Here is a 14,592-nt window from a genome sequence, read left to right on the forward strand (position 1 = left end):
TCAAGTGTTATAAAACTTCTCTAACAGAAACAATTGCTTAATCACTCTTTTTAGGTAAATTTCTCATTTGTTGTACAAATGCATTAGTTCTCCTCATATAATTTGTGAAATTTGCTTTGTTTCATTAATAAGCCACTTTGCCTTTGCACGAAAACAGAAAAACTGTACAAGGGAGTAAATGGGTGAACTTTAGCAGAATTAAGATCAGATATTTGGGTAGATTCATTAATGATGAGCCTATTTTCTTATCTCTCAAGTACAAACAATAAATTTTGTCTTGTAAGATATTAAAGATTTAGAAACAACAAAAGGAATAAGAAAAGGAATAAGAGAAGGATCACTCAGTGGCTGGCAGTGGTAGGCTCAAAATGGTTATGATTGGAAACACCAATAACTTCTGCAATCCACAGAATTTTTTTTCCTGAAAGAGAACTGAGCTTTCAACATTTTTTTTCCCTAGCATCCAAGAAAACTTTGTTCATGCAATATATGTTTACATATTGCTATTCTTTGGGTCTGGAACGTACCCCAAAGGCCAATGTATTAAAAACATAGTTCCAAGGTGGTACTACCTGGAGGACATCTCCCTGCAATGCCATGTACTCCCACCATGAAGTGCCGCCACAGGCCCAAAGCAATGGAGCTAATGGGTTCTATTCTGTGACTCCAAAACTGTGAGCCCAAATGCACTTTTTCTCTTTAGATGATTTACCTCAGTCACTTGTTACAGTAATATAAAGTTAACATACATAAAGATTTTCATCCTTAAAAGTCATGTAATTGCCATATTGAAAAAATGCCCAGAAAGACTGACAATAAAACTATTAGGTCTGTAATCCCAGCTGCTCAGGAGGCTGAGACAGGAGGATAACAAGTACAAAGCCAGCCTCAGCAAAAGCTAGGTGCTAAGCAACTCAATGAGACCTGTCTCTAAATTTAAAAAAATAAAAAATAAAAAATAGGGCTGGGGCTAGGGATGTGACTCAGTGGTTGAGTGCTCCTTAGTTCAATCCATGAATCAAAAACAACAACAAAAATTAAACTTCAAAGTGATCAGTATTAGATTTTAATTAAAACCTAATGGTTATAGACATTTCAGGGTTGTCTATAGACTTTAATTTTATATAAACTTTTATTGACATCTTTATTTTAAACCTTGGATTTCTTTCTAAACAAACATAATGCTTTTGTTCTTAAGCAGGTTTTCTCTTATGGCATGTAAAATAATTTACATTATAAATTTTAAATTATTTAAAATTATAAAATTAATTTTAAATTTTATTTTGACTTCTCAAAAATTTCAGTCTTGTTTTTCCTTAGAGAACACAAATCCAAGACTTCTAATTTAAAAAAAAAAATTTCAAAATATGCATGTTCAAATTAGTCACTAACATCACCAAGAGAGAGTTTTATTCTCAAAGGTTGAATTTCCTGTGAAGTAGAAATTTTGCTTTTGATTATTAAAAAAAAAGTTAACACATTTTTTGGCATTTTCTTCAAAGAGAAAAGGTCAAGGGAAAATAAGACTATTTCAGAGTCAATGGATTTGTAAGTATTGGTTGCCTAAGGAATTTCTATGCATTTTTCATACTCTACCACAGGGTGGAGTATTGCTTTAAATATGGACCCAATTCTACCTTTTATTCCTAACTAGATTAACTGTATTTTTTAGGTAATTGTGAAATAAAGTTTTAGTAAATGTTGGAAGGGTTTTGAACACTAAAATTTTAATCAATATAGGAACTTATCTGAATTACTATTTGGGTATGATTAAGAACCAATATTAAGCAAATATTTCATTCATTGGTACCCGATAGAAGAAAACAAAAGAATGTATTCTAATCATGTGAAGATTTTATGACATAGGGCCATTAAATGGTATTTAACTTTCATGTGATTGCATATTTTTCCCCTCAAAGACATGAGTCATGCCACAGCCTCCTGTTTGACAACTCTATTTTTGTATATGTGTATTGTGTGATCATGTACAATCTGTGTTAAAAAGATTTTTTTAATGCTATTGAGCCAATATGAAAATATATCCGCTCTCATTTAGAATCATCAGGTTGAGAACTGAACTTACAACTAAACAAAGTTCATTTAGTGACATTTAATAGTTCCTACCTGAGGTAAAAGCAAAGGGATCTTCCTTCCAATTTTTCAGTACTTATTTTAATTCAGCTGCCCCAAAGGTCTCTTCAGAAGCTAAGGCTACTTGAAGGAATTCTTATGGACTTCATATTCATGAAATTACATCTCCATTACCTATCTCTACCTGACTACCATTGTTTCTCAACATGCTAGTGGCAGGAGCTCTGACTGGGCAGCAGCACAAATACTAATGCAAGTCATATGTGAAAATGAAATATAAGCCTATATAGTATCTTGGAGTTCACATCTCAGACTTCTAGGAGAGGGTATTGAAATGTCTGAAGTACTGTGCATGACTTAGACACAAAAATGTTTCAGATCCCCTCTCTCGATTTATCTATTCTTTCAAAACATTCCAAGTTTTGAGCATTCGATGAAACTAAATAAATAGAAAACCTTCCATAGCTCCCTACCTCATCCCTCACATGGATGAGAAGCTAAGGTTTAGATAGGAATGGATGGTAAATTCAAATTTGAAAAGAAAAACATAACATTCAAAATCATTAGTTCAGAATTAAAATGTTCTTTGATTTTGTTTTTATAATTTTTAAGTCCCCAAAAAACTAAATGTTTAGTTTCAACACGTAAACAACTTTTTTGATTGAAATGTAATGCACATAACATATAATTGGTTTAAAGTGTATAATGTGAGGTATTACATTTTTTACATATGTTGATCAATCTTGCATTGCTGGGATGAACCCCACTTGATTGTGGTGCACTATCTTTCTAATATGTTTTTGTTTGAGATTGGCCAGGATTTTATAGAAAATTTTTGCACCTCTGTTCATGGGTGATATTGGTCTGAAGTTTTCTTTCCTTGATGTGTCTTTGTCTGGTTTTGGTATCAGGGTGATGCTAGCCTGACAAAATGAACTTGGAAGAGTTCCCTCCTTTTCTATTTCATGGAATAATTTGAGGAATATTGATATTAGTTCTTCTTGGAAGGTCTTGTAGAATTTGGCTGAGAATCCTGGTCCTGGACTTTTCTTAGTTGGTAGGCCTTTGATGGCATCTTCTATTTCCTTGCTTGAAATTGATCTGTTTAAATTGTGTATGTCCTCCTGATTCAGTTTGGGTAGATTATATGTTTATAGAAGTTTGTTGATGCCATTGAGATTTTCTACTTTATTGGAGTATAAATTTTCAAAATAGTTTCTAATTATCTTTTGTATTTCAATAGTTTCAGTCATGATATTTCCTTTTTCATCATGAATTTTAGTAATATGAATTTTCTCTCTCCTTTTCTTTTTTATCATGTCTAAGAGTTCATCAATTTTATTTATGTTTTTAAAGAGCCGACTTTTCTTTTTGTCAATTTTTAAAATTGTTTCTTTTGTTTAAATTTCATTGATTTTAGCTGATTTTAATTACTTTCCTGTCTTCTACTACTTTTGGTGTTGATTTATTCTTTTTCTAGGGCTTTGAGATGTAATGTTAGGTCATTTATTTGTTGACTTTTTAAAATCCCAAGCAACAAAAGAAAAAGATAAAATAGACTTTATAAAGATTAAGAAACCTTTTCGCTTCAAAGGACATTATTTAGAAAGTGAAAAGTGTTGGAGAGGATGTGGGGAAAAAAGTACACTCATACATTGCTGGTGGGACTGTAAATTGGTGCAACCAATTTGGAAAGCAGTGTGGAGATTCTTCAGAAAACTTGGAATAGAACCACCTTTAGACCCAGCTATCCCACTCCTTGATTTATACCCAAAGGACTTAAAATCAGCATACTATAGTGACATAGCCACATCAATGTTTATAGCAGGTGAATTCACATTAGCTGAACTGTGGAACCAGCCTAGATGTCCATCAACAGATGAATGGATAAAGAAATTGTGGTATATATACACAATGGAATATTACTCAGCATTAAAAGAGAATAAAATTGTGACACTTGCAGGTAAATGGTTGGAATTTGAGGATATTATGCTAAGTGGAGTAAGCCCATTCAAAAAAACTAAAGGCTGAATGTTTTCTCTGATTAGTGGATGCTGATCTATGATGGGAGTCATGGGAAGAATGGAGGATCTTTGGATTGGGCAAAGGGTAGGGTAGGGAAGAGTTATGAGGATAGAAAAGATGGTGGAATGAAATGGACATCGTTACCCTAGTTACATGTATGATTGATTGAATGGTGTGTCTCTACATCGTGTACAGAGAATTGAAATGTTGTGCTCCATTTGTGTATGATGAATTGAAATGCATTCCGCTATCATGTATAACTAATAATAATATATATATATATATATATATGTGTGTGTGTGTGTGTGTGTGTGTGTGTGTGTGTATAATGCAGTAGCATTTAGTGCATTCACAGTGCTGTTCATCACCCATCTTAGTTTCACAATTTTTTTAAGTCACCCCAAAGGAACACTTTGCAGTCATTAAGTAATACCAACTGTACATTCTCTACTCTTCTCTTTTCTGCCTATACTCCCAAAACACTAATTTGTCTCTATGGATTTGCCTATCCTGAATATTTCATTAAAAAGACAACAAATGATATGTGACCTTTGGTGTGTGACTTCATTTAGTCTATTTTCAGGGCCCATGCATGTTGTAGCATGTACCAGAATTTTATTCCCTTTGAAGGCTGAATGATATTCCATTATATGTATATACCACATTTTGTTAATCTGCCAATGCATCTGCCAATGGATACTTGGATTGCTTCTACCTTTTGGCTATTGTGAATAATGCTGTGATGAACACTGACATAGAAGAACCTTTATGACTCCTTGTTTTTAATTATTTTAGTTATACACTAAAGGTAGAATTGCTGGTTGTATGGTGATACTATGTTAGATTTTTCAAGACCTGACAAACTGTTCTGTCCAGCTGATGTGTCATTTTAAATTCCACTAGCAATGTACAAAGGCTCCAATCTTTCCATATTCTCAGTACTTGTCTTCCTTAAAAAAAAACACTATATTTATCCTAATAATTATAAAATTATATCTCTATATAGCTTATATTTGTGTTTTCTTAATAATTAATGATGTTGAACATCTTTTCATGTATTAATAGTCATTGGTATGTCATCTTTGGAGAAAGATCTGTTCAAAATCTTTGATCATTTTTAATTAGATTGTCTATTTATTGTTGATTATTAGGAGTTCTTTCTATATCTGGATATAGAAAGCCTTATTGAATATATATAGCCTTATTGAATATATGACTTGCAGATATTGTCTCCAATTCCATAGATTATCTTTTCACTTTCTAAATAATGTCCTTTGAAGCAAAAAGGTTTCTTAATCTTTATAAAGTCTATTTTTTTCTTTTGTTGCTTGGGATTTTGATGTCAAACCTGAGAATTTATTGCCAATAGTGAGGTCATTGAGAATTAATAGTGGCAATATTTTCTTCTAATAGTTGTTATTTTAGGCTTTAAGCTGTTGTTTCATTCTAAGTTAATTTTTGTAAATAAAGATAGAATATTCTGGCTGGGTGTGGTGGCACACGCCTGTATGCTCAGCAGCTCAGGAGGCCGAGGCAGGAAGATCATGAGTTCAAAGCCAGGCTCAGCAAAAGCAAAATGCTAAGAAACTCAGTGAGACCCTGTCTCTAAATAAAATACAAAATAGGGATGGGGATATGACTCAGTAGTCGGGTGCCCCTGAATTCAATCCCTGGTATCCCTCCCCAAGCCAAAAAAATAGATAGGGTATTCTTTTGCTTGTGGTTATACCGTTGTCTTGCCTGCTAGATGATCTTGGCACTTTTGTTGAAATCAATTGTCCATCAAATTTTGTACTTCTATCTGGACTCTTGGTTCTATTACATTGATCTGTTTTTTATCCTTATGCCAAATACCACATTATTTTGAATAATGTAACTTTGTAGTAAGTTTTGAAGTATGAGCCCTCTAGGTTTGGTTTTCTCTTTCAATACTCTTGTCTCTTTAGACCCCTTGAAATTCTACAAATGTTAGAATTGTCTTTTCCATTTCTGTAGAAAAAGGGTACTTGGAATTTTGATAGGAATTGCATTGAATCTTTGGACTGCTTTGGGAGGAGATGTTATCTTAGAGTCTTTTTCAATCCATGAAAACAACATGACTTTCTATTTATTTTGACCTTTCTAATTTTTATTAATGGAGTAACAAAAGCAATAATATTGCAATTATATTCATCTTTAGAATTACCTTCACTACTGTTGTTTATTTCTTTATACAGCTTCAATGTAGTGTTCATTTATTTCATCCTGAAAGATTCCCATTAGCATTTCTCACAGGGCAAATCTACTAGGAATAAACTCCTTTACCTTGTTTAGTTAGAAATGAATTAAATTATTATTTATTTTTGAAGAGAAGTTTTGCCAGTTGTAGAATTTTGTGTGTGTTGGAGGGGGATGTGTCTTTTCCTTTCAGCATGTAGAAGTATCATCCCAAAGTTTTTGGCTTCTTGGTTCTAATGGCAGATCTTTCTAATAAGATCATATTTGCCTAAATTCCCTTAATTTAGGTTAAATTTTGCAAGGGGGCAGATTATTAATCTTTGGATGCATTTTTCATTCTTGCCATGAGCATTATTTCCCCTACCTCCCTCCCTTTTCTGAGGTAGTGGGGATTGAACTCAGAGCTTTTTGCATGCTAGGTAAGTACTTTATCACTAAGGTGTAACTCCAGCCCATGCCTCATTTCTCTCTCCTTTAATATAGTCAAGTATCAAACTCTGCTTCTAAAATTTATGTTCTAAAGTAACTTTAAAAATTCAGAGAATGGAGGAGAATCTTTTAGTATTCTAATTTTTAATTTTATATGTTAATGCTTTTACTTATCATATTTTTTAAGTTTAATAATAATTTTAAGAAATTTAATAATTTTTTAAAGTTTAATCTTTAGTTTTAGTTTTGCAGTAAAATTGAGGAGAAAGTGCAGGGAGTTTACACAAACACCTTGTCCTCACATGCACAACTTCTGAATTTTGTACCACAGTAGTACTTTTGTTGCAATCAATGTACCTACATTCACATATCATTATCACCCAAGATCTATACTTTACAGTAGGGTTTACACCCTTGATTTTGTACATTATATAAGCATTGAAAAATTGTAGCATCACACAGAATGGTTTCACTACCCTAAATATCCTATGCTCTACCTATATCCTTCCCTTTCCACTAATCACTAGTTTAGTTTTAGTGTTTCCATATTTTTGTCTTTTCCAAAATGTTATGTAATTGGAATCATACAGTATATAGAATTTCCAAAGTTTCTTCTTTCATGTCAATATGAATTTAAATTTTCTCCATGACTTTTCATGGGTCAAAAACTTTTTTAGTTCTCAATGTATACTCTTATCTAGGTGCAGCTCAATTTATCTACTCACCTACAAAGGGTATTTTGATTTCTTCCCTTTTAAAATTTTTTTTTCTTATTGTTGAGTTTTAAGAGTTCTTTATGTGTTAGATAAGAGTTCTTTTTCAGATGTGTTCTTTGCAAACACTTTCACAGTTTGTCAATTAATACAATCTTATATTGTCTTCTATGAAACATAAATTTTTAATTTTAATGATTGATGGATCAATTTAATTTTTAAATATTAAACCAGTCTGGCATGCTTAAGACAAATCACCCTTGGTCATAATGAATAATTCCTTTTTTCTTGTAATTTTTTTGTTTGATTTTGGTGTTAGAGTAATGTTGCCCTCAGTAAATTAAGAAGTATTCCTTCTGCTTCTATCTTTTAGAAGAGATTGTACTGAATTGGTATAATTTCTTCCTTTGATGATGTTTGAGAGAGTTCCACAGTGAACTCAACTTGGTGCCTCTATTTGGAAGATTATTTTTTAGTTTTTAATAATTAAATGCCTTTATCAGTTAAAATATAGATTATTTATGTTTTCTTTGATGGGAGTTTTGGGAAAATGGTCTCGTTGAAGGAATTGATCCATTACAACAAAGTTATCTAATTTTAGGTCCTAGAATTCATAATATTCCTTTTAGTGTCTACAGGACTTGAAGGAGGATCCCCTCTTTGATTTCTTATATTTATAATTTGTGTCTTCTTTTAACTATTGATTTTATTGTTTTTGAAAGAACCAGCTTTTGAGTTAACCTATTTTTTAAAAATTTGGGATCCCTGAAGAAATAACAGAGCAAAGTATGTATAAAATCACCAATGAATCCTAACAACTCAAGAGGCTGGGGTAGGAGGATTGCAAATCCAAGGCTAGCCTCAGCAATTTAATGAAACTCTAAGCAACTTAGTGAGTCCCTGTCTCAAAATTAAAAAAAAAAAAATTAAGGAGAATTAGGGATGTAACTCAGTAGTAGTAGAGCACCTCTAATTTCAATCTTTAGTTTAAAAAAATTCAGTTAAGCAGTCTTCCATTTGTAGAAAATGAAATATTTGAATTAACATATGGTGGCAGGGATTGTTGAAGAAGGTAATTCTAAGGTCAATTTGCAGAAATAAATGAAAAAGGGATGATGATAAAGTCAGGGATTCCTGTGAGAATGATTTTCTCATTGTCTGTCTAAATAGCTCGGTTTCTGCACTAAAAAGCAGCTTTGGGAAACGAAAGGTAGAAACAAACATCTGAGTCATTGCAGCTCATTTCAACATGAATTTATTAAATCCTAACTAAAATAATTCTCTCCTTTGTTAGAGATAATCTGAGGACAAAAGGAATATGTAACTAGGGAAATGACCTGAACAGGGCTAATCCTGATAGGTGCCAAGTTTGAGAATTCATGTGCTTTATGTTATGGCAGGAAAAAACAATAATTCTGATGACTAGAGCACAGAGGTAAGGTAACATACAGAATCAAGATGATTACAAATTTTCAAGCCTGGGATACTTAATCCTGGGAAAATGAGAATGTCTATCATTATTTTTATAATCTAACAATGCTACTAATTCTTGTGTTAAACTTAAAATTCGGAAAACCTTGCCCACTGAGAAATACCTGGATGTTACAAAGTATGTAACAGACATACTTAATAACATTTCTCAGTTTATATCAACTCAGGGAGATAAGGCATGGAAATTTAAAAGAAATGATAGAGAAATTAAAATGTGTTACTATATATCTACTATAATTCCAGAAAAATAAGAAAAAAGGAGATGTAACATTTGAAAAAGTGATTGATGACTACAAATTTTCCAAAATTAATGGAAAACATGAATTCTTTTACACCTTTATTAGAGAGTTTAAAAGAGGCAATTAGTGCATTTTTTCTAATTTTCATATTCTCTCCCATTTTCTCATTATTAAATATTTTTACTTTGTCAATGCATAAAATATCGACATTGTTATCCTTATTATCATTGGAACATAAATAAAAATCAACTACATAAATGTGCTTTGTAAAATATAAAACAATATATTTTTTTCAGTTCCTTTATCACTTTTTTCAAACCTTGCTTTTTAATTTCTCCCTTATTCAAAGCATAATTGGGTTTTAGAAAGATTAGAGCAGGTACTTCATATTTAGCCTATAAACTCTTTTCTGTTGATGCCAATCATTAAGTTCTTTGTTCACTTATACATATTTCTATCCATAAGATAAAAACTGGCATTTCTGAAATCAATTACAATTAGAACTAATACTGTCGTCTTACCTAAAGAATAAATGCACAATGGCACTCAATTTTATGTTATTACTCACCCTCAAAATCCCTAGCTAATAAGTACCAAATATTGATGGCTTCACTGATTTTCTTTTGAACAGTAAGAAAATGTTAGATATTCCATTTCTTTTTCTTTAAGTGGTAGAATTTATGTCATTGTTCCAACTGCAGGTGGCACTGAGTGTCTTGTCAGTTCTGCTCCTGGTTATTCTTTCTTACCCTGGAAGTGTACAGAATACTACACATCATGAATCATGCTGAACGAAAAGTATGATAAATATTTCCTTTGAGGAAAAAGTTTCATGTGGGAAACCATTTTCTCTTTTATCTATTGTGCTTCTCAGAGTCCAGCCAGAACCACAGCTGTTTAATTTATTTGATATATCTTGGTGTCTAGCATGGTGACGTGAACATATAGACATTTGATAAATGTTACATCAAGATAATTGTGGCTATCATTATTAAGGTGGTTATGGAACCTATTCAAAGAATTCTATGCCATGACTTCATGGTAAGATATGTTTTGTCTCTAGATTTCTCCCTTAATAGAGGCCTTGAATATGCTATATTGTTTAAATAATCAGAGAGACATAGGAAGGAGTTAAAGGACAACTGGTCTATGCACATTATTTTACATGAGACGAATAGGAGAACAGGGAGGTTTGACTTGTTCAATATAGAGTGTGAAGTCAGTTCCAGATATGGGATAAAGAACTAGGTCTTCCAATCCAAGTTTTCCATTATACTGAAACTAAAATTTGCTTTTGCTATTATACAATGGTAATTTACAGCTCTTACTCAAAAATCATGTTTTAGAAATATGCTTTGGAATTCACAATGGAATACAAAGAATAAAGAAATGAAAATAGTTTGATATGTTTCCTCCTAATTTGGAAATTTTGACAGAGTGGGTGGGCCCACTCCATTTTATCAGGCATTATTGAATAGTTATAAAATCCAGAGCTAAGAAAATACAATTAAGTCTAGTTGGGTAGCCAGTTTTAAACCCAACTGAAAAAAAAAAAATCCCTGACAATTAAATTGATGAGAATTGAGAATTTCAGGGTTTGTGTTAATATTTAGTATGTGAAGAATTTAAAAAAAAAATAGAGGTTTACATCCCTGGTGGGACTACCAGTGCTGAAAGCAAATCTCCTTTATGTTGATCTGGGTATCAATTTCTGTTGAAGAATTGGGATCTCATAATACAGAATATCATATGTATTCTGACATTAATGATTTTCATCAGCTGAGGCAAAGAGATGCTGTTTGAGATGAAAATCTGAACATCCTAAAGCAGGCTTGATACAAAATGCAGCTACCACAACAAACCTCAAAAGACGCTTGTTCATTTGGTTAATTTTGTAGCCAAGAGCTTTATTTCATAATTCTGGAAATGAACCAATTCCCTGTTCCCTCACTACATTTCAACACTGAATAAATACAATGCTGGACTTGGCCCACTGAAAACAACCTGCTATCACTCATGCAGGCAAAGCCAGGGACTCTGAATTGATTTGGTCCTCCTTCTGGGTTGTGGTAGGGAAAATAAACGCACACAATGACTTATGACTGTTTCTTCAGGTGACTTGCACCTTGGCTGACTTGATTTGTGCTGATGGGACCACGGAGAGTCCTTCATCTGCTTCCCAGCAACCAAAGGTCAAGCTATTTTCATGCTTTTCTGTCTCATTTTCCTTCCTTCTGGGATTGGTGCTATTCTTACAGGCTTTATATTATTGTCACACCTACATTTTTAAAAAAACCATTTTCACTTTTTTATTATTGCAGGTCCTTTTAAAATACAGTATAAACCATTTTAATTGTTCTACAGAAGAATTCTTGTATCAAGCCTTTTCTTCTCTCTGGTACCAACCTAGCCAAACCACTCAGTATTCCTCAAAAGTATAAGGCTCTATCTCATTTTGGTCTTGTGTATGATGCTTCATTTGCCTAGAATTTCCATTCTTCTGTGCCTGAATGATTTCTATTACCCTTTAAGACTTAGTGTAACCATCACATCCTCCAGAAAACTTTCCCTGGCACATTCGGTCTGGATTAGGTGCTGCGACATTATTTACTTCCAAAGTAAACACTGCCTTGGCTCACCCCTCCATTCCTCATGCCATGGTACTATTGCCATTTTACTGCTCTCAAGTAGCCTGCCACCACCCCAGAAGCCAACTTGGAGCTATCACTGGCTTCTTTTTCCTTCTGTTGCCTATGCCAGGCATAGGGCCTGAGGCATAGTATCACATAACATAGGAAAGTTGAATAAGTGGATGGACATGTAGAATAAGATTCAGGTTGTTAATCAGTTAATTTCAATCATGCAATTTATGTAAAATAATTATGTTGTAGAGAAAGAAGAAAATTCTGTTTAGAATCAGAAGACACGAAAGGTAAGACCTAGACAAGAATCAGCTTCCTCTCATTTCACATTACCTCTCTGACATAAAACTATACTAAATGATTTCTAATGATAAAAACAATTCTTTCAGAGAGATTACTTTTTTTCCCCACATTCCAAGAGATAAATGACTTGGTACTTTCTAGTCAATTGAACAACTATATTGAACCTAATATGTATTTTCCACACTATATAATGTTCATAGTACTTTTAAAAACATGCCTATAGCTCAGATAATATATAGATATTCATATAGATAAATTTTCTTACCTAACAAAAACTACTTGGCAGAGATCACAAGTTCACATTAATATGTACAGAGGGAGTGACAACTCAACATGGCCATGGAGAGGAGTGCTGTAAGAAGGAAGTTCACAACTTAAGGGCCACGGACCAGCAAAGAGTAATAGAATTTTAAAACTGAATGGGTTCTTAGTCTCCAATTTCCTTTGATTTAGAACAGAGTCAGTTGAAGTTTAATGGATTGCAGACCAAAAAACTCATGGAGTTCTGCCTAGAATTCAGGATTTTCAGTTTGGTCTTCTTCCTACTATAACATCTGACCTCTTTTGTGACAAACCAAAGCTACCAGCCAGTAGTGATAAGACACCTGTAAAGCCAAGAGTAGAGCAACAATAACAAGAGGTCAAGTCAAATATCTTGAGAAACACATAACTCAAAAGTCCAGCTAGATATCTTAGACAAAAATTCAGATATTCCTAATGCTACATGAAGGAAATATTTACTTCTTTATTTTTCTGTTCAACGTTACCTTTTTTTTAATAAGAAAAAAAATTTCCTCAATGAACTATTTCTTCCAGACTTTCATAGTTGGTAGCTTAAATGGAACCTCTTTTTTTCAGGAGCAATCTTATTGCTAATTTGTGTATTTCTACATTTATTGCCCTTGAAGATTTGACATTCTTTGTATAATAAACATTACAAAGTAGATAAAAGAATATTCTCCTGTATTATCTTTCGAAGCTCTGAGATATGACTTGTTAAAGATTTCATCTATTGTATGATAATATGTTTATACTGTATTTTAGTTAAATATTTGCAGGATACATTTTTCTGTCTCCGACAGCGTGAACCTTTTCTTTTACCTGCTAAGATTACTTCTGAGCTATTTAAACCTCATTTCCAATCCCTTCAAACGCATGGTTATTGCTAGGCTTTTGGCAAGCTCTGTTTCACACAGCTTCCAGGGCCTTGAGCTTGTGAAGCAAGTCCTCTACTGCTGAGGGCCACTGCCAAGTAGAAATGACGCATCGATATTTCCTTGCCAGCGTACCCCATGTTAAATGGACTTGCCTTGGAAATTTGCTGTGACCTTGCATGTGTGTTTGAGAAAGGTGACCCTGCTCAACGACCAGGGAGGATCCAGGATTAGGGTGTGTCCTGCAGTTTGAGGAAGTATCCCACTCCTTGGGTTAAGGGCATTCCCAGTTTAAGACCTTGGGTTTTAGGGAAGTTTGATGTTGAGGATTATTGCTGCTGGAAATAGGGCGTTCCTGCTACCTGAGCTCCCTTTGAGTTCTCGTGAGATTCAGAGAGTATTTTGGGAGGAAAGCCTCGTGGAGTAGGTGAATTGGACGGCAGGAGAACTGGGATTGCCCCAGAGCGTGTGTGGAGGCCGGTGTGAGTTCGGGAATAAAGAATTGCTGGGTTTTTTTTTTGTTGTTTTTTTTTTTTTGTATTGGTTGTTCACAACGTTACAAAGCACTTGACATATCATACTTCATACATTAGACTGAAGTGGGTTATGAACTCCCAATTTTACCCCAAATGCAGATTGCAGAGTCACATCGGTTACACATCCACAATTTTACATAATGCCCTATTGGTAATTGTTGTACTCTGCTCCCTTTCCTATCCCCCACTATCCCCCTCCCCTCCCCTCCCTTTTACTCTCTCTACCCCATCTACTGTAATCCATCTCCCTCCTTATTTATTTTCCCCTTCCCCACCCAGCCTCTTATATGTAATTTTGTATAGCAATGAGGGTCTCCCTTCATTTCCATGCAATTTTCCTCATCTCTCCCTTTCCCTCCCATCTCATGTCACTGATTAATGTTACTCTTTTCTTCCTACTCTTCCTCCCTGCTCTGTTCATATTTGCTCTCATTATATCAAAGAAGACATTTGGCACTTGTTTTTTAGGGATTGGCTAACTTCACTAAGCATAATCTTCTCTAGTGCTGTCATTTCCCTGCAAATTCTATGATTTTGTCATTTTTTATTGCTGCATAGTACTCCATTGTGTATAGATGCCACATTTTTTTTATCCATTCATCTACTGAGGGGCATCTGGGTTGGTTCCACAGTCTAGCAATTGTGAATTGTGCTGCTATGAACATCGATGTGGCAGTATCCCTGTAGCATGCTCTTTTAAGGTCTTCAGGGAATAGTCCAAGAAGGGCAATAGCAGGGTCAAATGGTGGTTC

The sequence above is a fragment of the Spermophilus citellus genome (assembly GCF_964194105.1).
Source record: "Spermophilus citellus genome assembly, chromosome: 3".
NCBI lineage: Eukaryota > Metazoa > Chordata > Mammalia > Rodentia > Sciuridae > Spermophilus > Spermophilus citellus.